Raw genomic sequence first — 27,518 nt, 5'->3', positions numbered from 1 at the left:
ATCTCTCACACTCACACCACACATGGACCACACACACCAAAGACACAGACCACACATACAACACACATAAACACACCATGCCACAAATATGCCACCAACACACACAAAACAGATACTGGACAGATTCTTCACATACAACATTTCCATCACAAACACCACAAGTAAAACCAAAGGAATACATCACACACACACCAAACGAATACTAAATACACACCACACGTGCCTCACACACTTACACCAGAACAGTCAACCCACAAACTCCACACATACACCATACTCAGAGCACACTTTCACAACACCACACGGTCACCATATACACACATAGCAAAGGTATACCACACTATCACCACAGATATACCAACACACACCAAACATACACCACACAAAGACATCAAACACCATATATACACCACATACACAGAACAGATGCACATGCAACACACACATGCAATACATGCAACACACACAACACACAAATTACACACAAACACCACACATATATCATGCATACAATACAAAAACACACAAAAGAAAAAAATTATGAAAAATACACCATACATGAACACACACGTATGTTACACTCAAGACACTTATAACACACACACACACACACCCTGCAGGTACCACACACCTCGCACACATTAGCCACATTAATACTACATATACACCTACATCACACATCCACAATATACACCACATGTACATCACATATACATGATGTATACATTACACACACCACATATACACCACACACTCACCATACATATGCCACAAACATACCCAGCACAGATCACACATGCCTCACACACTCACAAGTATACCCCATCCAACAGTATTACCACACTCAATGCAAATAAAACACATAATTACCAAACAAACCATTACTCATATACCACATAAACACACTCTACATACATACCAAACACACCAAACATACATCACATATAAAGAAGACAGATGCCACCTCCTCACACATAAACTATACATATACCACACACACTGCATATATAGACACAAATGTGACACATATACCACACAGCTACACCACACCTACTGAATATACATCAACAGATAGTACAAACACATACTTCGCATGACACATGAGTACCACACAAACACATCACCAATTCACCACATACACACCACATACATACCACACAGATATCTTCCACAAACTATTTACTACACACAATACACATACCATACACACACACACCCCACACATACCACATAAACACATTCCTCATATACACCATATATATGCCAAACATACGCACAACATACTTCTAGTACACAGACACCACATATACAATAAACACACCATGATAATCCATACATATATGACAGACCCCACACACACCACACTTATATTACACAAACTCCACCCATATTCCACACCACAAAACCACACATTGCACCACATACAAAACACATACACACAACATACAAAGACCACACACAAACGTACATTACACTCGGAGCATACACACATGATACCTATAGCACAATCACAACACATATACCAGACTTACAGCACACAGAAAGACACATACACCACCTATAAACCACTGACACACCATACACACACCACGCTCACCACACAAATGCCATACACAGACACAAATCACATATACAACATACATGCCATAGATACAGAACAGGAACATGCACTCAACCACAATCACTTCAAACGTATACCACTCACACCACATATGTACCCCCCAACACACACACCAGACGCCACCCACACTTTGTGGTTTACTGCCTGTAATGACACTGCTAAAGTGTCTTTCATGTAACCTTTCACATACATCTCATAGAAAGTTCTTGGAAACATTCTGTATTAGCGTGTATTGAGACAGCTAGAATGGCAGCAGTGTAGTCTCTTCCCTTGAACATAGCAAGATCACTAGAAAATCATTCTAAATACCCAAGAAAGCAACCTGAAGACTGACAGAACCAAGTCCACAACTACAGGAAGAGAAGAAACCATATCAAAGAAGGCATAAAGTGCAGAGAGTGGGTTTGGGGGAGAAACACTTCAAGGGTGCTACAGAGGAGAGGGAGTCTTCACTGGGGAAAAGGGTGAGAGGGAGAGGAACACACTGGGGAGCACATAAGGTGTACATTTTCCCAAAGACACATGAAAAGAGGCTCATCATCAGGCAAATACAAATAAAAACTACAATGAGATATCACCACACACTGTCAGAAGGGCTAAAATTAACAACACAAGGAACAGGTGTTGGCAAGGATGGCGATAAAGGGAAACCCTCTGACACTGTTGGTGGGAATGCAAAACTGGTGCAGCCACTCTGGAAAGCAGTACAAAGTTTCATTAAATGTTAAGAATAGGACTTTCCTGGGGCACCTGGGCGACTGACTGTTTATATCCACTCAAATCAGGACCTCACAGTCATGGGACTGAGCTCTCATTGGGCACTGCATTGTCAATATGGAGTTTGCTTGGGATTCTCTCTCTCTGCCCCTCCCTCTTACTTTCTCACTCTCTCCCACTCAGAAAAACCAATTAATTAAAAAATTACCCTTTAAAACTTAGAATTACACTATGATCCAGCAATTGCACTACAAGGTATTTACCCAAATGATACAAAAATACCAATTCAAAGGGATACAGGTACCCCAATGTTTTTAGCAGCATCATGAAAAACAGCCAATTATGAAAAGGGTTCAAATGTCCATTGGCTAAGGAATGGATAGAGATGTGGTTTATATATACAATGGAATATTACTCAGCCATGATAGAGAATGAAATTTTCCTTTGCAATGATGTGGATGGAGCTCGAGAATATTATGCTAAGCGAAATAAGTGAGTCAGAGAATGGCTTATACCATATGATTTCACTCCTATGTGGAATGTAAGAAACAAAACAAATAAATGATCATGGTGGAAAAAAGAGAGTGGCAAAACAAGAAACATACTTGTAACTATAGGGAACACACTGATAGTGGAGAGATGGGTGGGGGGATTGGGTTATATAGGAGTTGGGTATTAAAGAGTACACATTGTGATGTGCACCGGGTGTTGTGTGGAAGGGTGGAATTGCTGAATTCTACACCTGAAACTAATATTACACTGTATGTTAACTGACTGGAATTTAAATAAAAACTTTAAAACACATTCTACATTAGCCATAGGGAAAGCCCCATGCTTAAATGCCCAAAGCATTACTGTGCTTCAAGTGACATTCTTGTCCCTCATAGACATATAGAGTAATACTTTCCTCACCACCTCTCTGTGGAGACACTTGTGCTTTATTGTTGAAAAGTACCCTTTGATGCAAGAGGGTTTTAGAAAGCTTCTTGGGGACATGTAGTTAGAAGTATTCTTAAACCCTTGTGTAGAGGCACCAGGAAATGACCTAGCATCAGGTGCCTAAAAGTACAGTGGGATAATGCATTATTCACGTAGCTTTCAGTATATATCTAGTAGGAACTTTTGTTTAAACCCTCTATATTTGCAGGAGGGAATGCCCATGTTCTTAACTCGCAGAAAAACACTTTTCCTTTTTCAATGTTTATTTTTGAGAGGGAGAGGGAGAGAGAGAGACAGAGAGAGAGAGAGAGAAGCAAGCATGGCATGGGCAGAGAGAGAGCAAGACACAGAATCTGAAGCAGGGTCCAGGCTCTGAGCTGTCAGCACAGAGCCCAATGTGGGGCTCAATCTCATGAGCTGTGAGATCATGACCTGAGCAGAAGTCGGATGCTAAATTGACTGAGCCACTCAGGTGCCCCAAGAAAAATGTTTTTGTTAAAGCTTTGTGAATTACCTTCTCATAAACATTCAGGAAAAAGTGTGCTTACAGCCATCTATTTAAGCAGTAGGGAATGCCCATGTGATAAACTGCCTGATAGCTGTGTTCCAAATGAGAATTTCAAGCTCTATGGAAGGGACTTTTCTTTGACCATCTAACTACGCTGTTCCTAATACATCTTTGATTTGGCTTTTAAAGTGAATATAGTTGGGTATTTTCTTTAAAATCTCTTTATTATCAAAAGGGAATGGGCATGCACTTAATTGTCACAAACACCATTGTGGCTAAGTCATCTTTGAGTTAGCCTTTTAGATTCATCTAATAAGTGTGTTTAAATCCTTCTAAATAATCACTAGGGTGTGTACAGGTTCCTGTCTGAAACAGCCTTGTGCTTGGTAAAATCTCCAACTATTTTTAAAATGTATGAAATGACAAGTGTTCTTAAATCTTGTTGTAGAAACACACTTAATGGATTGAAAATACCCTGTTTCAAGACCAGCTAATGACTTTAAACATATGCAAATAAAATCATTGAAACATTATATATGATGAATAGGAAATGGCCAAGTGCTCAACTGCTTAAAAGTACAGTGCTCTTCAAAGGGCTTTCATGTAGGATTTCATGTACATGGAATAGGACCATTTACTTAAATACTCCATGTTTGTGAGAGAGTAATGGGCTTGCATTTATCTTCCTAAAGGTAAAGGTTGTGTTTCAAGTGGCTTGCATAGGCCTCTTACACATAAAAGACATACTTATGGTAAGACACTAGAGAAGGACATGGCCTTAACTCTGAATCTGCAATGTGCTTAAATTCAGTTAAAATTTTAGGTCAATGTAGGAGGAAGTGCTCCTAAATCCTGTGTATACAAACTAGGGAAAAGCCTACAGCTTAATTGCCTAAAGCTACTCACTGATGAAAGTGTCTTACATGTGGCCTTACACATACATCTCATTGAAACATTTATTGAAACTGTGTATTAGCAATAGGAATGGCTATGTGCTTCACTGCTTAAAACCACTCTGTGCTTCAAATGGCTTTAATTTACCCCTTTAAAGTTTTTTCATTTTCTTATTATTCCTTGAATTCCATGTAGTTAAAATACAGTTTTTAAGATATTAGTTTCAAGAATACAGTAGATTGACTCAACAATTCCATACACACCACTCAGTGCTCATCATAAGTGCACTACTTAATCCCCAACAATTCTTTAACCCGTCCCTCGAAACTGTCCACTCTGGTAACCAGTAGTTTGCTCTCTATAATTTATAGTCTTTTTCTTGATTCGCCTCTCTCTTTCTTTCCTCTTTGGGTGTTATTTATATCTGTTTCACTTAGATCTCTGCTTGTTCTTTCAGTTGGGATAAATTTCTGTCTTCTCACTTTCTCCAAGTCTCTATGCCTGTTTCTGTGCCAAAAAGTATCTGTTCACAATACTGAAAGGCCATCTGCTTAACTGCCAGAAACAACATGGTACTGGAAGCATGTTTGAATTAGTGTCTTAGATTTTTCCAGTAAGGAGGTGTTTAAATAATTCTGTATAAGATGTAGGAAATGCCTATGTGCTTAAATGCCTGAAAACACTGTATGTTCACTGAGGATTCAATTAATTTTTAAGTTCATACAGTAGCAAGTTTTCCCAAACTTCTTTGCATACATAGAGTGGAAGGGCTTTATGCTTCACAGCCTAAAACTACACTGTGTTTGAAGGGTCTTGAGGGACGATTTAGACATCATTCTAATGGCCATGATCATAAGAGCCTGAAATTGCACTGTGCTTAAAGCAGATGACAGTTAGTGTTTCAGATAAATGTAGCAAGAAGTGCTCTTAATCTCTCTGTAAACTCTAGGGAGGGGCCTTGGGTCTAAGTGTCTGAAACTCCATTGTACTTACAGCATCACTCACGTAGCCATCACATGCATATCGTAGGATCTCTTGAAACACTATTCTCAGTAGGAAATGACCATGTTCTTAACTGCCTAAAACTACCTGGTGCTTTGGGTGTTCTTCATGTAATATTTTACATAAGTCTCATCAGAACTTTTGTTGAAACACTCTGTTAGCAAAGGGAATGACCATGTGCTCCTCTGCCCAATTTTGCTTTGTGTCAAGCTTAGTTCAAAAAGATTTTTGGATATGCACAGTCATAACAATTCTGATTCTGGTGTGGAAGCACTGGAAATGCCCTTGCTCTGAAGTATCTAAATCTACATGGTGGTTAGTGCATCTTTTGGGTCACTTATAATGGACATCTGGTGTAAACTTTTGTTTAAACCCTGCATTTTTAGCCTTAGGAAATACTTTCATGTTTAATTGAAGACAAAAGACTGTGCTTATGGCATTTTTGAGTTAACTTCTTGGATTCATCCAGTAAGAAATGTGGTTAAATCTTGGTAAGCACTAGGGAATGCTCATGTGTTGGTTTAAATACCTGAAATGCCTGTGTTCTCAATGAAGTTTCCAAATGTCTCCTGAATAAAATGTTCTTAAACTTCATTAGGTAAACAATAGGGAAGGTCCTTCTGTTCAAGTGCCTAAAATGACACTGTGCTTCAAACATTCTTTATTAGTCTTCACACTCATCTCATAGGAAACTTTGTTGAAACACTATATGTTAGTAATAGACAATGGCCATGCACTGAAGTGCCTAAAACTGTACTGTTTTTCATGTTGCTTGCACGAACCTCTTACCATTTAGTAAAAAGTGTGCCTGGGTTGCCTGGATGGCTCAGTCAGTTGAGCGTCTGACTCGTGATCAGTTGGTGGGATTGAGTGCCACATGAGACCCTGAACTGACAGCATGGAGCTTTCTTGGGATTCTCTCCCTTTGTCTTTACCGTTCACACCTTTCCCCACTTGCATGTGCCCTCTCTCTCTCTCTCAAAAAGAAACTTTAAAAAATCTTTTTTGAAAGGTGCTCCTTATGTGTACTCCACAAATATTAGAGAAACGCCTTGTCTTTTTTTAAAGTTTATTTATTTTGAGACAGAGGGAGAGACAGAGAGAGAGAGAGAGAGGAGAGTACACAAGTGGGGCAGGGGCAGAGAGAGAGAGACAGAATCCCAGGCAGGCTCCACACCATCAGCACAGACCCCAAGGCCATCAACACAGAGCCTGATGTGGGGATTGAACACTTGAATTGTGAAATTGTGACCTGAAATGAGATCAAGAGTCATATGCTTATCCGACTGAGCCACCCAGGTGCCCAAGAAATGTCTTGTCTTGACTGCCTTGAAATATAGTGTGCTTAACACAGCTGTCAATGAGAATTATACTTATTTATTTTCAATGTTTATTTATTTTTGAGAGAGAGAGAGAGAGAGAGAGACGCAGAGCATGAGCAGGGGAGGGGCAGAGAGAGAGGGAGACCCAGAATTCGAAGCAGGCTCCAGGCTCTGAGCTGTCAACACAGACCCCGACGCAGGGCCCAAACTCAAGTCGTGTGAGATCATGACCTGAGCCAAATTTGGACGCTCAACCGACTGAGCCACCCAGGCGCCCCTCAACAAGCATTTTAGATGAATGTATCAAAAAGTATTCTTAATCACTCTGTATAAACCCTAGGAAAGAGCCTTGTCCTTAACTGCCTGAAACTACACTGCACATTAAGCATCTTTCACACAACGCCTGAGACAGCCAGCTTGCTAGGAGAGTCCCTTCATTCTCAACATTCTCTATTTCTCATCTCTCATATAGAATGCTGGTCTTCCATGTATCCATTTTCACTACTTTGCTCAACTTTCAAACGAGGTTATCTCTAGGATCCATTCAGATTCGGGCTCTCCAAGGAATAGCCCCTGCTTGGAAGTGGGGAGTCTAGTGACGTCCTTGTGACTGTGGGGTAGGTGTTTCACAGCACTCCCTTTTAATTCTGTTTCAGAACACTGTGAACATCCAGAGGCCTAGGCCATGTGAAGGTTCCCAGTGTAGAAGGATTGTGGGCAGGGTGAGTCAGATGTTTTGGAGTGGAGCTGGTCTCTTTTCTGGGGTGAGTGGAAATGAAGTTACATATCTTCTTTCCAGATTGATACCATTCCCATTGGAAATGTAGAGCATTGGCCCTCTTGGGGCCATTCCCTTCCCATCACTGTTTTTTTTTCTAACTAGGTCTTTGCTCATACTTAGGAGCCATGGAGATCTCACATACTTAGCCAGCACCCAGAAAGATGCAGGGAGTTTCCACTTTCGTCCTGTGTTCAGTGAGAGCGACAATGTCAAATATCCAAAGGGAAGATAGCCCGTTAGTCCCTGAGCAGCGGTGCTTAGCCACTTATGCTATGGAAGGTAAAGGAGAGCCAGTTTGCCTCATTCCCCTGACATCTTGAGATGCCCTCATATTCACTAGCAGACAGTTCACACATGGGCAGCATGACCCAGGAGAGGAGATGATGAGTGCAAGAAGAGCCCTTTCCAGGAAGACAATATGAGGTTCTGGTTCCAGATGCCTGAGCAACAGGTAGGAGCACCCAATAACTACAGCTCAACTTCTGATTTTTCCATCCACTGATGGCATAATGGGAAATACAGACAAAGCCTGGGATTTCAGGCTCCTACTGCAGGAAGAATACCAGCCGCTTGCTGACAGGCCTCCAAGGTGTAGCTTGTAGAAGGCCCCCTTTGCTTAAATTCTCAGGTTTTTACTATTGGTGAGACAGCCATGCTGCTAGGAGATTGTGCTGGGTGCTTCAATCTCGACATTCTCCCATGAACTTCTCTAGGGAAGAAATATGGTCATCCGTGGTTTCCCTTTACACACCATTGTCTTTTTGGGGAAACAACATTCTGCATGGAATCCAAACAGAGTCAGCGTCTCAGAGTAATATTCTCTGCTTCCAACTTGGGAGTCTGATGGTATCCTTATGACTGTGATATGGGTTTGGCATGGGGCCTTTCTCAATTTGGTTTCAGAACTATGTGGACATACAGAGGCCTAGGGCATTTGAAGGTGCCCAAAGGAGAATGTTTGTATGTAGGCTAGTTCAAAGGTCTGAGGAGTGAACCAGGATCCTGCATGGGTAAGAGGAAGTGAAGATATATATTTCCTTCCTGAAGAAGTATATGGGCATCCAGAGGCTTGTCATTGGAAGAGGTCTAGTAGAGAATGTTTCTATATTGGACCAAATGTTGCTAGAGAGAGCTGACCTACTTTATGGGTTGAAAGAAAATGAAGGGTTACATCTCCTTTCCAGATTGATCCTTTACCCATTTGGAATGTCGAGTTTGGTCCTCCTCCTAGCAATTGCTGACCCATTGCTGGGTTTCTAAATACAGTGTTTTTATTTTTAATTTTTTTCATGTTTATGTATTTTTGAGAGAAAGTGAGACAGAGTATGAGCAGGAGAGGGGCAGAGAGAGAGGGAGACACAGAATCAGAAGCAGGCTCCAGGCTCTGAGCTGGCAGCACAGGGCCCGACATGGGGCTCAAACCCATGAACCGTGAGATCATGACCTGAGCCGAAGTCAGACAGTCAACCGACTGAGCCACCCAGGCGCCCCTCTAAAATCAGTTTTATTCACATAAAGGAACCATGTAATTGTCACTGACTCAGGTGACAACCTCAGGTTGGCCACATACTCCCATTCTGCCCCTGTTCAGTGTCCGATGTACCAGAAGACAGCTAGCCCTCTTGTCCTTGAGCCCTCGGTGCTTATCAGTCTAGATATCATGGGAATGGGTAGCCACATGGAGTGCCTGCCCCTAAATGATTAGCGAAACCCTCTTATGGAAGAACAATCTCTCCATTTGCAGCATGCCCCATGACCTCATCAGCACATGAAAAGCCTTTTGAATAAACAGTGCACCCTGGTCTTGTTCTCACCTCTTGATCATCAGATGGAAGAATACTCTTCATATCTCAGAACCACTACTGCCCCTACATGCTAATACGAAGGCCAGAAGCAAATCAGAAGCCAAAGTTCCCCTCTGTTTCTTAAGGTAGAATGTGGGTTTCTTGCTCACAGGGCTCCAAAGGACATCCTTTGTAGCACTCCTGGAGCCAAAGTCCAGAAAGTGTTCTTGTGATTCCTGAGCAAGGAAGCTTGTGAATACATTGTGCTAGTCAGGTTCTTCTAAACATGATCCAATTCTCATCCTTCATGAGTTATTCTTGCCCTCAGTGTACCAAGATTTACAACATTGCTTTATTATCTATCATCATGTGAATTGCAGCCCATAGAAGCTCAGTCCTTCAGGGTACCACCTACAGCTTGCACATGTCCAATGCGGACCAGCCATTGTGACTGCAGGACAGGTGAAGCCAAAGGGGCCCTATCATTTTGGTTTCAGGACAACATGGACATCCAGAGCCCTGGGGCACTGGAAGGGTTCCAGTTGAGAGCTGCTTCTGTGGAGGTTGGGGCAGACATATAAGAAAGGAGCTGACGCCCTTTCTGGGCCTATGAAGATAAATATATCCGTTCCACATTGATAACATTCCCTGTGGATTTTCCTGGATGGAAAATTGAACACACTTTAGTACTGGCTGCAGCCATTCCCTCTCCCTTTCTGTGTCTCTGACTGCCTCTTCATCCACCCTTAGGAACAATGGAACCATCAATCACTCAACTAGCAAATGCCCACTCTGTTCCTGTCTCAGTGAGAGCTATTAGGCTTTGCTCTACCAAAAGAAAGGGTGCTTGGTGCTTGGCCTTCTGTGCTATGGAGAGTGAAAAGGAGCTAGCTTGCCTCACTGACCTGGATGAATGAGTTGCCTTAATTCTGAGATGCAGACAGTTTGCACATGGGCGGTATGAACCAGGAGGGGATCAGCATTGGAAGAGTCATTGCCAGGAATTAGGGAACCAAGACTTTGTTGCAGTTTCCTCAAGAGCCATCAGAACCCAATATCTCGAGGTCAAACACTGCTGCATCCCTCAACTGATGGGAAAAGTGGAAGGGATAGACAAAGCCAGAAATCACTGGCTCCTAAAGAAAGAAGGCAGGCTTTATGACAGGGTTCTCAGGTGTAATCCTTCATAGGGCTCCCTTGGCCTAAGCCCACAAGCCTTTATTATTCTGGATACAACCTGGTTGGTAGGAGACTGCGCTAGGTACTTCATTCTCAACTTTCTCCAAATCTCATGTGTGTTGAAGACCTCTGGTAGTGTGTGTCTCCATTTCTACCCCTTAGCCCTTTTTATCATAGAGACTTTGCATGGAAAGTATTCCTAGACAGTGTTTCAGAGTAAATGCCTCTTTTCAGCTTGGGGGTTTGGTAGTGAGTTTGTGATGGTGATAGAGGTATTGCATCGGGCTCTTCTCAATTTGGTTTCAGAATGATATGGCCTAGAGTTTGTGAGGGTGCCCAGGGAAAATGCTTATGGGTAGACTAAGTTAGAGTTTGGCGGTGGATCCTGCCTCGTGTGTGGCACATGGGAAGGGAAGTTCGGGGTCTCTTTCCTCAGTATTTACCATGCCCATTTGAAGGCACATCTTTCACTTACTTTGTAGTCAGTCCTCTCCAACTGCTGCTTTCTTACCTTGATCTCAGTTCACACATGGAGACCCTGTGTCTGTCCCCTACACCAACTGAGAATTGTGGTTTTGAGGTGGGTTTCCAAGCCTTTCCTGAGCCAATGCAGGGTTCACAGAGTTGGATATCCCAGAGGACAGGTAGCCTCCTGTACCTGAGCCCCTCATGCTGGCAGGCTACAATGTGGAAAAGTGTAGCCACATGGTTCCCCACCCCTAATGTATGGAGCTACCCTAATTTGAAAGAACAGTCTGTGAATGTGCAGGATGCTCCACGACCTGAACAATGATTAAAAAAAAATCTATCGAATAAATAGTGCACCAAAGCCTCATTCCCACATCTTGATCATCAAATGGAAGCACATGTTCATATCTCAGAGCGACTGCTGCCTCTTTCTACCAATATGATAGGCAGAGACACACCAAAATTCAAATTTCCCCTCTATTTCTTCATGGAGAATGAAGGCTTTTTGGTTACAAGGACCCAACGGGCATCCTGTGGAACATTCTTGTTGCCAAAGACCCAAAAAGATTCATTTGATTCCTGACTAAGCCAGCTTGTGAATACAATGTGCTTGTCAGTTTATTCTAAACATGAAGAACTCTGGCCTTTGGTGTATTCACTTTCATGACATTGCTTTATCATCCAAAGTTCATCTTGGTCCATAAAAACTCAGTCTTTCAGAGTACTATATCCAACTGCAGAAGTTGAAAAGGTCCAGCCCTTGTGAATTTGGTGCAGGTGGAGCCCTTTGGTTTCAGACTACGTGGACATCCCGAGCACTAGGGCATCTGAAGGGGTCCAGCCGAGAGCAGTGTGTGGGGATGCTAGGCCAGAAGTAATAGTGGGGAGCTGGATCCCTTGCTGGGCCTAGGGGAAATGGAGATAAACATCTTCATTCCACATTGATTGCATTCCAATTTGATGGAAATATTGAAAGCACTTTTGTCTTGGCTGCTGTGATTCCCTCTCCCTGTCTGTGTTTCTGACTGCTTCTTCATTAACCCTTAGAATCCTTGGAGGCTCACTCAGCAGGCACGCAGGGATGGGTGTCAGGTTCCCACTCAGTCCCATGCTTAGTCACAAACATGAGCATTGTATATCCCAAAGAATACCCCTCATACTCCTGAGCTTGGAGGTTGACTGTAGCAAGGGGTGGGGAAAGTGGAGCCAGCTTACCTCTTTGCTCTGCCTGATTGAGGTTCCTTCCTTCTGAAAAGCATACAGTTCACACAGGAGCAGTATGCTCCAGAGTCTCGTCAGCATAGAAAGAGCCCTTTACAGGAAGAGGGCAACAATGTCTCTCTCCACACTTTAGAGCCACAGCTGGGGGCACCTCCCAGCCTCAGTACTGTCTCTTCCCACTGCATTCAATGATGGTAAAGCAAAAAAAAAAAAAGTAGATCAAGTCCCAGGGCTCTCTAGGTCCTCCTGAAGGATGAAGACAGGCCTAGTTCTGACAGGGCTTCCAGAAGGAGACCCTAGATGGTGCTTCTGCTTAAGCCCTGTGGTGTTTCTTCTTATAGTCAGGATCCCAGCAGCAGGTGCTGGGCAATCCCTTCTCTATATGATTCCCCTTCCAAGCTCTGAAGAGCTCTGGCCCTCCTCATCCACCTTGACACATCTTTCCTCTCTTGTAGAAACAAGGATCTTCCTGCAATTCATTCAGAATCAGTGTCCCAATAGTCTATCCTCTGCCTTCCACCTGGGAGTCTGGTCCAGCCATTGTGACTTGGGGAGAGAGTTTCCCATATGGTTCCTTATTCATTAATTCACTGGGTTTCAGAAGTATGTGGCCACACCGAGGCCCAGGGTATTTGAAGGGGCCCAGCAGAGGATGCTTGGTGAGGAGCCTGGGCCAGAAATTTGGGCAGGGAGGTGGCCTCCTTCTGGGTCGAGGACAAATGAAGCAAGTCATCTTCTTTCCAAGTGTATCCCCATTCCCACTAGAAATTTTGAGCTTTGGTCCACCTGATTCCCAATTCCTTCCCCTTGCTGTTTCTGACAATGTTTTTTTTTCTCCCTTACGATCAATGGAGTCATCAGTCACTCAGCTGGCAATGCTGGCTAGACCAAAAACCCTACTCTGCTCCTGTGCTTAGAGCTATAAAGCTCTGCTCTACCAAAGAAAGAAGGCCTTGAGTTCTTGGGTGCTTGGTGCTTGGCCTGCTGTGCTATGGAGGGTGAAGGAAGCCAGCTTGCCTCACTGACCTGGATGACTGAGTTATCTTCATTCTGAAAAGCACACAGTTTGCACATGGTCATTACGAACCAGGAGGGGTCAGCCTTGGAAGAGTCTTTGCCAGAATTAGGGAACCAAGTCCTTGTTTCAGATTCCTGAGCAAGAGCTTTCAGAACTCAATAGCTACAGCTAAAACACAATTGCCTCCATCAACTGATGGGAAAAGTGGGAGGGATAGACCAAGCCAGAAGTCATTGGCTCCTAAGGAAAGAGGGAAGCATTCTTGATAACAAGGCTCTGACGTCTAGTCCTTAAGAGGGCCCCCTTGACAGTGCAGACACTGAACTAAAAAGGGAGAAAGGAGAAAGGAGAGGGTTTACATTCCATTAAGACTCTATAAAAAGGGGGAACACAGAGTCTGAAAGCCACAGCTCGATACCTCATGGTGCTCTGGTGAGAAGAGTGAATCCCCAGGATCAGAGTGAAGTCTGGGGGTGTTCAGGCCACATGGGGAGAGGCGGTTCCCTTGCTGGGAGGACACCTGGTAGAGGTTGTGTGGATCCCCCAAAGGCAAAGGCCCCAGTAGACCCAGGAGAACAACCACATTTGCTGGTGCTGGAACAAGGTCATTAAGGGTGAAGCCTGGTGCTGGATGTGTGCTGTGATTTTCCATAATCACTGAAACACAGCTACTACATGATCACACTAACTTTTTCTTGGGTGGGCTGGCTCCCCGCTACAGTCCCTGGGCATCAGCAGCACGGTCCCACAAACATTCCTAGGTGTGGCTGGCACCCGAGCATTGCTCGGTGAGACGCTCCTGCAGAAGGGCAGAATGGGTCAAAGCTGAAGTCTCTCAGAAGTGAGGGGTTTGGAAAAACAGCCACATCTGAGATAAAACTCAGGAGGGTGGCTCTGCCTGGGGCTTGACCATGGACAGTGTAAAAGCGGGGAGTGTACGGAAGCTGAAGACAAAGGATGGGTGCTCAATGGTTGATCAGGGAGAACAGAGTTCTGATTCTAGAGACTGGGTAGCTTGGTGACACCATTTACACCACTCCTATGCATGCACATACGCATATGCACCTACAAGCGCCACAACAATCCAACCCAGTAAACTAAGCAGCACCATCTAATGCAGAAAGGAGCCATTACACTAAGCCCCGCCCAACTGAGCTAACCACCCTCTTTAGGAACACACCTCTCTTTGCCTATTTAGTTAATGGATTATAAAGTGCTTCAAACTTTGACATCTAGATGAAAACGAAGTAATTTCAATCGTATTTCAGTCTTTTCGCCAGACCATCTATTAAATTCTCTCTTTTTTCTCTTTTTCATTTCTTTTATTTTTCTTGAATACAGAAAGAGAAAAAATTGTTTTCAATTTTTATTAAAAACGTTTTTTTAAATTTTTTCAACTATACTTTTTACTTTTGTGTTAATTTTTAAAAATTGTATTTTACTTCCATGATTTCATTTTATTTTACTTCAGTGTATTCATTTTTTCAAATTTTCAAATGATTTCCTTTTTTCTTTATTTCCCCTTTTTTCTCTAATCTATCAAGCTTGTTTCTACACCTAGACCAAAACACATCTAGGATATAGCATCATTTATTTGATTTGTGTGTGTGTCTGTGTGCGTTTGTGCTGTTTTTAATTTTTTAATTTTAATTTTTTAAATTTTATTTGTTTACCTCATTAATTCATTTTCTTCCTTCAAAATGACAAAACAAAGGAATTCACCCCAAAAGAAAGGACATCTAGGGACTTAACCAACACAGATACAAACAAGATGTCTGAACCAGAATTTATAATCACTGTAATAAGAATACTAGCTGGAGTCGAAAATAGATTAGATTCCCTTTCTGCGGAGATAAAAGGAGTAAAAGTTAGTCAGGATGAAATTTTTAAAAAATGTTATAACTGAGCAGCCATCTCTAATGGATGCCACGGCGGCAAGGATGGATGAGGCAGAGCAGAGAATCAGCGATATAGAGGACAAACTTATGGAAAATACTTAAGCAGAAAAAAAAGGGAGGCTAAGGCAAAAGAGCACGGTTTAAGAATTAGAGAAATCAGTGACTCGTTGAAAAGGAAAAACATCAGATGCATAGGGATCCCACAAGATGAAGAGAGAGAAATAGGGGTAAAAGGTTATGTGAACAAATCATAGTGAAAAACTTTCCTAACCTGGGGAAAGACACAGACATCAAAATCAAGGAATAACAGAGAACTCCCAGTAGATTCAACAAAAACCGAATATCAAGGCATATCATAGTCAAATTCACAAAATACTCAGGCAAAGAAAGAATCATGAAAGCAGCAAAGGAAAAATGTTCTTAACGTATAAGGGAAGGCAGATCAGGTTTGCAGCAGATCTATCCACAGAAACATGGCAGGCCAGAAAGAAGTGGTAGGATATATTCAATGAGCTGAATCAGAAAAATATGAAGCCAAGATTTCTTTATCCAGCAAGGTTGTCATTCAAAAGAGGAGAGATAAAAAGTTTCCCAGACAAACAAAAATTAAAGGAGTTTGTGACCACTAAGCCAGCCCTGCAAGAAATTTTAAGGGGGACACTCTGAGGGGAGAGAAGATGAATGAATGAATGAATGAGTGAGTGAATACCAAAAGCAACAAAGACTAGAAAGGACCAGGGAACACCACCAGAAACTCCAATTCTACAAGTAACATAATGGCAATAAATTTATATCTTTCAGTACTCACTCTAAACGTCAATGGACAAAATCTTCCAATCAAAAGACATAGGGTAAAGTAATGGATAAGAAAACAAGATCCGTCTATATGCTATTTACAAGAGACACACTTTAGACCTAAAGACACCTTCAGATTGAAAGTAAGGGAATTGAGAACCATTTATCATGCTAATAGTCAACAAAAGAAAGCTGGAGTAGCCATACTTATATTAGGCAATCTAGACTTTAAAATAAAGACTGTAACAAGAGATGAAGAAGGGCATTATATCATAATTAAGGGGTCTATTCACGAAGAAGATCTAACAATTGTAAGAATTTATGTGCCAAATGTGAAAGCACCCAAATATATAAATCAATTAATCACAAACATAAAGAAACTCATCAATAGTAATACCATAATAGTAGGGGACTTCAACACCCCACTTACAACAATGGACAGATCATCTAATCAAAAAATCAAGAAGGAAACAATGGTTTTGAATGACACACTGGACTAGATGGACTTAACAGATATATTCAGAACATTTCATCCTAAAGCAGCAGAATATACATTCTTCTCCAGAGCACATGGAACATTCTCCACAATAGACCACATAGTGGGACACAAATCAGCCCTCAACAAGTACAAAAAGACCGAGATCATACTGTGCATATTTTCAGACCACAACGCTATGAAACTTGAAATCAAACAGAAGAAAGAATTTGGAAAGATAACAAATACATGGAGACTAAAAAACATCCTACTAAAGAATGAATGGACTAACCAAGAAGTTAAAGAGGACATTAAAAGTACATGGAAGCCAAAGAAAAAACACCACACACACACACACACCTCTGAGACACAGCAAGTTGTCATAGGAGGAAAGTATATAGCAATCCAGGCCTTCCTAAAGAAGGAAGAAATGTCTCAGACACACAACCTAACTTTACACCTTAAAGAGCTGGAAAAAGAACAGCAAATAAAACCCCAAACCAGAAGAACACAGGAAATAAAGATTAGAGCAGAAATTAATGCTATAGAAATCAAAACAAACAAACAAACAAACAGTGGAACAGATCAATGAAGCCAGAAGATGGTTCTCTGAAAGAATTAACAAAATTGATAACCCAATAGCTAGTTTGATCAAAAAGAAAAAGAAAGGACCCAAGTAAATAAAATCTAGAATGAAAGAGGAGAGATCACAACAAACACATCAGAAATAAAAACAATAATAAGAGAATATTATGAGCAATTACATGCAAATAAAATGGGCAAACTAGAAGAAATGGACAAATTCCTAGAAACATATACACTACCAAAACTGAAACAGGAAGAAATAGAAAATTAGGAAAGAACAATAACCAGTAAATAAATTGAATTAGTAATCAAAAATCTCCCAAAAACAAGAGTCCAGGGCCAGATGGCTTTCCAGGGGAATTCTAGAAAACATTTAAGGAAGTGTTAACACCTATTCTCTTGAAGCTGTTCCAAAAAAATAGAAATGGAAGGAAAACTTCCAAACTCTTTCTATGAAGCCAGCATTACCTTGATTCCAAAACCAGAGACCCCACTAAAAAGAACTATAGACCAATTTCCCTGATGAACATGGATGCCAAAATCCTCAACAAGATATTAGCCAACCAGATCCAACAATACATTAAAAAAAATTATTCACTGCGACCAAGTGGGATTTATACCTGGGATGCAGGGTTGGTTACATATCCGCAAAACAATCAATGTGATTCATCACATCAATAAAAGGACAAGAACCATATGATCTTCTCCATAGATGCAGAGAAAGAACTTGACAAAATACGGCATCGTTTCTTGATAAAAACCCTCAAGACAGTAGGGATAGAAGGAATATGAATGACCCAATGCTAATATCCTCAATGGGGAAAAACTGAGAGCTTTTCCCCTAAGGATAGGAACAAGACACGGATGTCCACTCTCACCAATGTTATTCAACATAGCATTGGAGCACTGAGCTTCAGCAGTCAGACAAAACAAAGAAATAAAAGGCATCCACGTCGTCCAGGAGGAGGTCAAATATTCCCTCTTCGCAGATGACATGATACTCTATATGGAAAACCCAAAAGATTCCACCAAAAAACTTCTAGAACTGATTCATGAATTCAGCAATGTTGCAAGATATAAAATCAATGCACAGAAATCAGTTGCATTCCTATACATCAACAATGAAGAAACAGAGACATCAAGGAATCTATCCCACTTACATTGAACCAATAACATCTAGGAATAAATCTAACCAAAGGGGTGAAAAATTTATACACTGAAAACTATAGAAAGCTTATAAAAGAAGTTGAAGAAGAAATGGAAAAATAGTCCATGCTACTGGATAGGAAGAACAAATATTGTTAAAATGTCCATACTACCCAAAGTAATCTACACCAGCATTCTTCACAGAGCTAGAACAAACATTCCTGAAATTTGTATGGAACCAGAAAATACCCCAGATATCCAAAGCAATCTTGAAAAAGAAAACCAAAGCAGGAGGCATCACAATCCCGGACAGCAAGCTGTATTACAAAGCTGTAATCATTAAGACAGTATGGTACTGGCACAAAAACAGACATTCATATAAATGGAACACATTAGAGAACCCAGAAATGAACCCACAAACATATGGCCAACTAATCTTTGAGAAAGCAAACCATTGTTCCAATGGAACAAAGACAGTCTCCTCAGCAAGTGGTGCTGGGAAAACTGAACAGTGACATGCAGAAAAATGAACCTGAACAACTTTCTTACACCATACACAAAAATAAACTCAAAATGGATGAAGGACCTGAATGTGAGACAGGAAACCATCAGAACCCTAGAGGAGAAAGCAGGAAAAAAACCTCTCTGACCTCAGCCACAGCAATTTATTACTTGATGCATCTCCAAAGGCAAGGGAATTAAAAGCAAAAATGAACTATTGGGCCTCATCAAAATAAAAAGCTTCTGCACAGTGAAGGAAACAATCAGCAAAAGTAAAAGGCAACTGACGGAATGGAAGAAGAAATTTGCAAATGACACATCATATAAAGTGTTAACATCCAAAATCTATAAAGAACTTATCAAAGTCAACACCCAAAAGACAAATAATCCAGTGAACAAATGGGCAAAAGACATGAATATACACTTCTCCAAAGAAGACATCCAGATGGCAAACCAACACATGAAAAAATGCTCTACATCACTCATCATCAGGGAAATACAAGTCAAAACCACCTCACACATGTCAGAATGGTTAACATTAATAACTCAGGCAACAAGAGATGATGGCAAGGATGTAGAGAGAGAGGATCCCTTTTACACTGATGGTGGGAATGCAAACTGGTGCATCAATTCTGGAAAACAGTATGGAGGTTCCTCAAAAAATTAAAAATAAAACTCCCCTACAACCCAGCAATTGCACTACTAGGTATTTATCCAAGGGATACCAGTATGCTTTTTCTTTTTTTTTTTTTTTTTTTTTTTTAAATTTTTTTTCAACGTTTATTTTATTTTTGCGACAGAGAGAGAGCATGAACGGGGGAGGGGCAGAGAGAGAGGGAGACACAGAACCGGAAACAGGCTCCAGGCTCCGAGCCATCAGCCCAGAGCCCGACGCGGGGCTCGAACTCACGGACCGCGAGATCGTGACCTGGCTGAAGTCGGACGCTTAACCGACTGCGCCACCCAGGCGCCCCACCAGTATGCTGTTTCAAAGGGACAGACGCATCCCCATGTTTATAGCAGCACTATCAATAATAGCCAAAGTATGGAATGAGCCCAAACGTTCATCCATGGATAAATGGATAAAGAAGATGTGGTATGTGTGTGTGTGTATATATATATATGTGTGTGTGTGTGTGTACATATAATGGAGAATTACTCAGCAATCAAAATGAATGAAATCTTGCCATTTGCAACTACATGGATGGAACTATAGGGTATTATGCTAAGGGAAATTAGTGAGTCAGAGAAAGACAAATATCATATGACTTCACTCATGAGGACTTTAAGACACAGAGCAGGTGAACAGAAGGCAAGGGAAGCAAAAATAATATAAAAACAGGGAGGGGAAAAACATAAGAAACTCTTAAATACAGAGAACAAACAGGGGGTTACTGGAGGGGTTGTGGGAGGGGTCTGGGCTAATGGTTAAGGGGTATTAAAAATCTCCTGAAGTCATTGTTTGACTGTATGCTAACTAATTTGGATGTAAATTAAAAGAATAAAATTAAATTTAAAACAAGAGAGACAGAGAGACACAGAGCATTAGTGGGGAAGGGAAGAGAGAGAGGGAGACACAGAATCCAATGCAGGCTACAGGCCCTGAGCTGTCAGTACAGAGCCCGATGCGGGGCTCAAACTCACGAACCATGAGATCATGACCTGAGCCGAGTTGGACACCTATCCAACTGAGCCACCCAGGTGCTTCTATAAAACATTTTAATTACTTGATCAAAAATAAAATATATCTCAGCATATCAGTTCTAGTTTATCTGCATTTATTTTATAATTAAAGAAATTTATTTCAGGACCAATTAATTTTTATGTAAATGACTTGGTGTTCTATCCACACTGTAATGCATGACATATAGATTCTGCTTTTGTAAGTTTTAAAAAAGGAAATCATATACTAAGGTGCTAAAGCAGGGAGGTCAATGACATGGCATATCCCATGGTGGGCAGCCCATGATCAGGGATACACTAGGCACATCCAGATTGTGTTTAAATGAAAAAGAAGAGACACATCTGTATCCTGTTTGTGCCACTTTTTCTTGGACATCTACTACAGGTGCCCAAATATAACCCTAAGCAAAGCAAGAATTTCACCATTGGAGCACTGTGTGACTTTGGAAAGGATCTATGTCCTTCTGAAGGACAGATCTCTGTATGCCTAGCAGCTGAGGAAAGTGTGGAAGCAGATTGTATGATTCTGAGATATAGTGCTTCTGCCTGGTTGACATCTATGTCCTCTATTCTGGGAAGAGTAGGTGGCAGTGGGGTGGGGTGGTTGCTTCAGACCTACCTCTTGAGTAGAGTCTTTTTTCCATTACCATTCCTCATAAGGCAGGGAGCACAGTCATGCGCTGTAGAGTTAGCAATGTCCCACGTACCTGGTGGTGGACACAGACATGATTTTTCTTCATTGGCTCCAAACATTTGTCTGTTTTATGCAGGGTTTTATGCCTGTCTAAAATAAAGCGGTACTCTATAAAGTATACACATGTGGCTGAGTACTCCCCACATGACACCCCATCCAGTGTTAATGGAGCCTGACATCACATCCACTTGAGAACTGGCGTTTGTAGTTATGTATCCAATCTCTTACTGCACAATGGTTTGACTGATGTGATCAAGAGAAAGGACTGGCCCAGATCACAGGAGGTGGGAAGAGTCCAGAGGATAAAGCTGGGCTCTGCCTTTTTAGGCCATGGCTCAAACGCCTCCCATCATGTTTGCTTTAGAAATTAGAGACTTTAATATTCTGGGAGGAATCATGCCCACTTGCTCTCCATGTCTGTCATTTTATAATCCAAATCCCCACATGTGCACTGGCACACACATACTGAAGGTGTGTTCAAGAAAGAGTGGACACTGGGGAAGTGACAAGTGAGAAAGAAGAAAGAGGTTTGAGAGAGCTCTACCATGGGGCAGTAGCATCCATTTTCATAGCTGCATGCTCAAAGGTCTAAAGATGAGCAAGGGATTCCTGAAGTTCATAGGTTTCTTCTGGACCCAGGGCCACCCTTGGCTCAAACTCCAGAGGAAAGGACTAGGGTCCTGCAGCCCAACTCTGTGCACTCCCGGAATTATGATGAGCTAACTCCCTTTTGTTGAGACAATAGCTACATAAGGAAAGGCTTCAGTTTTCTTCTGTATAGTGCTGTGTTACCAAAGGGTTTCTCCAGAGTTCAATATAATCATAAAGTGTCAATTGGCCCTGGCTCTCCATCAATGCCTCACTGTATTCTGATATATTAGAGCAATTCTTATAGTTGTTGGAAGCCTTTCAGAGCCTAGAGAGACCTGGGGACTTTGGTTGGTGAGGAATTGGGGTAGAGAAAAACAAGTCACAGCATGGTACACTGGGTCTAGAGTCCAAGTACAATACAAGACCTTATTGGATGTCCAGGGTCATCATTTTGTAATAAGGGAGTCATTTTATTGGCTGACATGAGGATGCCTCATGAATAAAGAGGATAAACTGGGGATGGAGACAGAAAGGGGACTGGCAGAATCCTGATATCCCTTGCACAGCCCTGGGGCCTGTAGGTCCTGAGCTATAACATGGGACCTTAAAGGGCCATTGCCTTCATGTCAGCTGTGTAAAGATGCTGATATTATTTGGTGGCTTTTCTGCCTCTAGTTCCAGTGCTAGTGCTGGACACCAGAGAACAGGTAACCTCCTTTTTTAGTGATACCCACTGAGTTTTGCTGGAGAAACTGAACCAGGGAAAGGTCATGCAGAGGATATTCTGGATTTCCCCTGCCTCAGGTATAACATGTATCCCCTATTGCAGTTACCTCCACAGAATAAGCTGGTCAAAATCTAGATGGAGTGTTCCATGGTCCTTGTCTTTGTTCCTTCTGTAACTGCTCCAAGTACTCACCTTGGGCTAGAGGATCTGGTGGGCCTAAGTGCAAGGCTTGCAATGATAAAGTAGTCCCTGCCTGCCAGGTCGTCAGTCTGGAGTGGAGATGAACCAAAGTATGAAAGACAGAATGGGAAAAAATGGCAAGAACTGTAATAGTGAAAATCATGAGTGTGCTGTGAGGACAGGCTGGTGAGTCACTGGAGTGTATGAGAGGCTTCACTGAGATGACATTTGCTGGAGCCTGAAGGATAAGAGGGAAACATACTGCAAATGTACGAAGTGCATCTGAAAGAAGATTGTTGGTGGTGTAGAGAGTAGGAGACATAATTGAGTTGGCCCAGAAAACCTGATAAAGGTGGAAAATGTGGCTGTGGGATCCTGAGAGGTTGGGAGGAAGCAGAGCATAGACCAGATTCTGGGGTCTAGTAGACTGTTAGTTATCCATTCCTCTCTGACAGCATTACCCAAATACCTTGAATCTTGAAACTACAAATATTTAATTGCTCATAATTTTTGTGGGAGAGGAATCCAGGCACAGCATAGGTGTGTGACACTGTCTCAAAGTCTTTATGAAGCCAGGACTGTGGTTTAAAATGAGACTCAACAGGATACTTTACTCCCAAGGTCACTCACATGGAAATGTCAGAATTCATTTTGAACTTAGAGACTATTTCAATCTTTTGACCTGGGAACTTGTTTTTCTCTTGTATAGGATTCTCATATGGTAGTCTATATTAAGTACTTGATTCCCCATGTCCAGGGGTACAGGAGAGACAGAGGGAGGACATGAGGATGGAGATCATAGAGAAAGAGAGAGAGAGAGAGAGAAGGGAAGCATAGAGAGATGGAGAGAAAGAGGAGCAGAGAGTCATAGAAAGAGATGGAACAAACACAGAACAAAGCAAATATGAAGAAAGTGACAGAATTTGTGTCATGAATTCTTGAAAATGAACCCCCATCACTCCGACTGTGTTATGTTTGTTAGAAGCCAGTAACTAACAGCTTAGAGGTTTCACAAGTAGTGGAGTTTCCTGGCTTAACATGTATCACAGTCTGCATCCCATGGGGATGTCGAGGAGAGTGTGTTGAGCAGGCTCACCCCAGAACTGAGAACAGTGGCTACATTTTGGAAATGGATGTAAGTGACGAATGTCAAGCCTCACTCATCATTAGAAAAGTGAAAATAGGACAATGGAATTGGTGGAATTTCTCATCCACCAGACCAGCCAAAGTATTTCACCAAACTCCCGACATGAGAGCCCTTGTTGTGCATTAGAGATAAGGGCACTCATTTTTCAGTAGTGAGAGGGGCCTCAACTCTTTTACTGGAGGGTGATTGCTGCCATGATTTCAGCTGCCATCAACTTTGATTCCGGTGAGAGTGGTCTGATTCCAGAAACCAAAGACAGTGATTAGAGGTTTGCACAAAGAATTCATATAGGCATATGTCATCTCTGCTTTGACTCTAAGAGCCCAGAATGGGACAACTCCTTCTCAGATGGAAAGGATCTGTTTCCTCTGCAGCAGGACATGATACAGTCATTTACAATGGTGGTGTCATACAGAATCGCACACCCTTAAAACCCTTTAATGGACCATGATCAAGTGAACGGGCTAAGATTTTTTTCCTGTTTTTAATTTAAATTGTAGTTAGTTAACATATTGGTTTCAGAAGTAATATTCAGTGATTCATCACTTACATACAATATCCAGGGCTCATCATAGCAAGTGCCCTCCTTAATGACCATCAGTCATCTAGCCCATCTCTCCCCTATCTCCCTCCATCAACCCTCACTTTGTTCTCTATTATTAAGAGTTTTCCTTTCTTCTCTTCCTCACTTTCCCATACTTTAAATTCTTCATACAAGTGAAATAGTATATTTGTCTTTCTCAAATTGACTGATTTTGCTTAGCATGATGCATTCTAGTTCCATCCACATAGTTGCAAGTGGCAAGATTACATTCCTTCTGATGGCTGAGTAATATTCTCACCAAAATAAAAAGCTTCTGCAGAATGAAGGAAACTAAAATGAACTAAAACTAAAAGCAGCCAATGGAATGGAAACAGAATGAACAGAATGAACTAAAACTAAAAGCAGCCAATGGAATGGAAAAAGATATTTGCAAGCGACATATGCGATCAAGGGTTAGTATCCAAAATCTAGAAACAACTTATCAAAATCAACACCCACAAACCAAACAGCCCAGTTATGAAATGGGAAGAAGACATGCATAGACACTTTTCCAAAGACTTTCAGATGGATAACCGACACATGAAAAATGTTCAACATCACTCTATAAGACCATGATGAGATACCACCTCACACCCCTCAGAGTGGCTAAAATTAACAAAACGAGAAATAACAGTTGTTTGTGAGGATATGGATAAATGGAAACACTCTTGTAATGCTAGTCAGAATGCAAACTGGTGAAGCCATTTTGTTATGTTTTTTTTTTTAAGGAAAATAATAGCATTCCTCCTTCTACAGTTACTTGTTCTCGTTTCTGTGTAATTGTGAGGGCACTGTCAGCAGGTGAAGTTTATTCCATATGATGAGTAAAAAAATTAAAACAAATATAAATGTATATTTATAGATATGGAGGGGGTTTACCAGTTAAAACGGGAAAAAAATGTTTACCCAATGAAATAACCAAATATACACTGTGATTCCACTTCATGATTTTATGTATTTATGCCTCTCTTTCTTTCTTTCTTTCTTCTTTCTTTCTTTCTTTCTTTCTTCTTTCTTTCTTTTTTTCTTCCATGAGGAGTCTGGCTAGAGGTTTATCAATTTTATTGGTTGTTTAAAAGAGCCAGGTTCTGATTTCATTGATCCCTTCTATTTTTCTTTCTTTCTTTCTTTCTTTCTTTCTTTCTTTTTCTTTCTTTTATTCTTCCTTTCTTTCATTTGTAGGTTTCTATAACATTTATATCTAATCCAATCTTAATTATTCCTTTTCTTCTACTGATTCTAGGTTTGCTTGTTCTTTTTCTAGCTTCCTTAGGCGCAAGATTAGGTTGTTTATTTGATATTTCTCTTGAACCTTGAGGTAGGTGTGTTTTGTTATAACTTCCCTCTTAGAATCGGTTTTGCTGCATCCAGCAGTTTTGGACCATTATTTTTTCATTCTCATTGTTTTCAATGAACATTTTAAAAAGTTTAATCCAAGTTAGTTAACATATAGTATAATAATGATTTCAAGAATAGAATTTAGTGATTCATCACTGACGTGTAACACTCAGTGCTCAACCCAAGAGCCCTACTTAACACCCATCACCTAGTTAGCCCATCCCCTCCACCGAACACTCCACCAGCAACCCTTACTTTGTTCTATGTATTTAAGAGACTCTAATGGTTTGTCTCCTTTTTTTTTTTATCTTCTTCTTCCTTCCCTTCCCCTAGGTTCATCTGTTATGTTTCTTAAATTCCGTACAGGAGTGAAATCATATGATATTTGTCTTTCTCTGGCTACTTTCGCTTAGCATAATACACTCTAGTCCCATACACATTGAAAATGGCAAGATTACATTCTTTTTGATCACCGAGTAATATTCCATTGCAGATATATACCACGTCTTCTTTATCCATTTATCGGTCTATGGACATTTGGGCTTTTTCTATACTTTGGCCATTGTCAATAGTGCTGCTATAAACATTGGGGTGCATGTGCCCCTTCGAATTAGCATTTTGTATCCTTTAGATAAATAGTGTTGCAATTGTTGGGTCATAGAGCAGTTCTATTTTTAATTTTTTTTTTTTTGAGGAAATTCCATACTATTCTCCAGAGTGGCTGCACCAGTTTGCATTCCCAACAGCTGTGCAAAAAGAGTTCCCCTTTCTCAACATCTGTGCCATCATCTGTTGTTGCCTGAGTTGTTAATTTTAGGCAATGTGACAGGTGTGAGGTTGTATCTCATTGTGGTTTTGGTTTGTATTTCCCTAATGATGAGTGGTGTTGAGCATCATTTCACGTGTCTGTCAGCCATGTAGATGTCTTCTTTGGACAAGTGTCCCTTCATGTCTTTTGCTCATTTCTTCACTGGATTATAGGCTTTTGGTCTTTTATAGATTTTGGATTTTTTCATGCACTTTAGAAATTTCTTCTTCTTCTTTCTTTTCTCTCATGACTGACACATTCATTGTTTAGTAGCATGTTATTTAACCTCCATGTATTTGTCATCTTTCCAGATTTTTTCTTGTGGTTGACTTTGTTTCATAGCATTGTGGTCACAAAAGGTGCATAGAATAACTTCATTATTTTTGAATTTTTGAGATATATTTTGTGACCTAACATGTGATGTGTTCTGAGAATGACACATGTGCACTTGTAAATATGTTTAGAATGGAATGATCTGAATATATCTGTTAAGTTCATCTGGGCCAGTGTGTTACTCAAAGCCATGTTTCCTTGTTTATTTTCTGTTTAGATAATCTGTCCATTGTTGTAAGCGGGGTGTTAAAGTCCCCTATTAGTATTGTATTATTGTCTATTAGTTTCTTCATTGGTTATTAACTGTTTAATGTGTTTGGATGTTTCCAACTTGGGTGCATAAATATTTACAATTGTTTTATCTTCTTACTGTATTGTCCCCTTCATTATGATATACTGTCCTTTTTGCCTCTTGTTACACTTTTTGCCTAAACTCTATTTCATCTGATATAAGAATTACTATTCCAGCCTTCTGACAATCATTTGTAGGACTATTCCATCTTCTCACTTTTCATCTGCAGGTGTCTTTAGGTATAAAATGGATCTCTTGTAGGCAGCGTGTGGATGATCTTTTCTTTTT

This window comes from Lynx canadensis, chromosome X (genome assembly GCF_007474595.2).
Source record: "Lynx canadensis isolate LIC74 chromosome X, mLynCan4.pri.v2, whole genome shotgun sequence".
NCBI classification, from domain to species: domain Eukaryota; kingdom Metazoa; phylum Chordata; class Mammalia; order Carnivora; family Felidae; genus Lynx; species Lynx canadensis.
The sequence above is the reverse complement of the archived record's forward strand: the minus strand, read 5'-3'. Positions refer to the sequence as shown.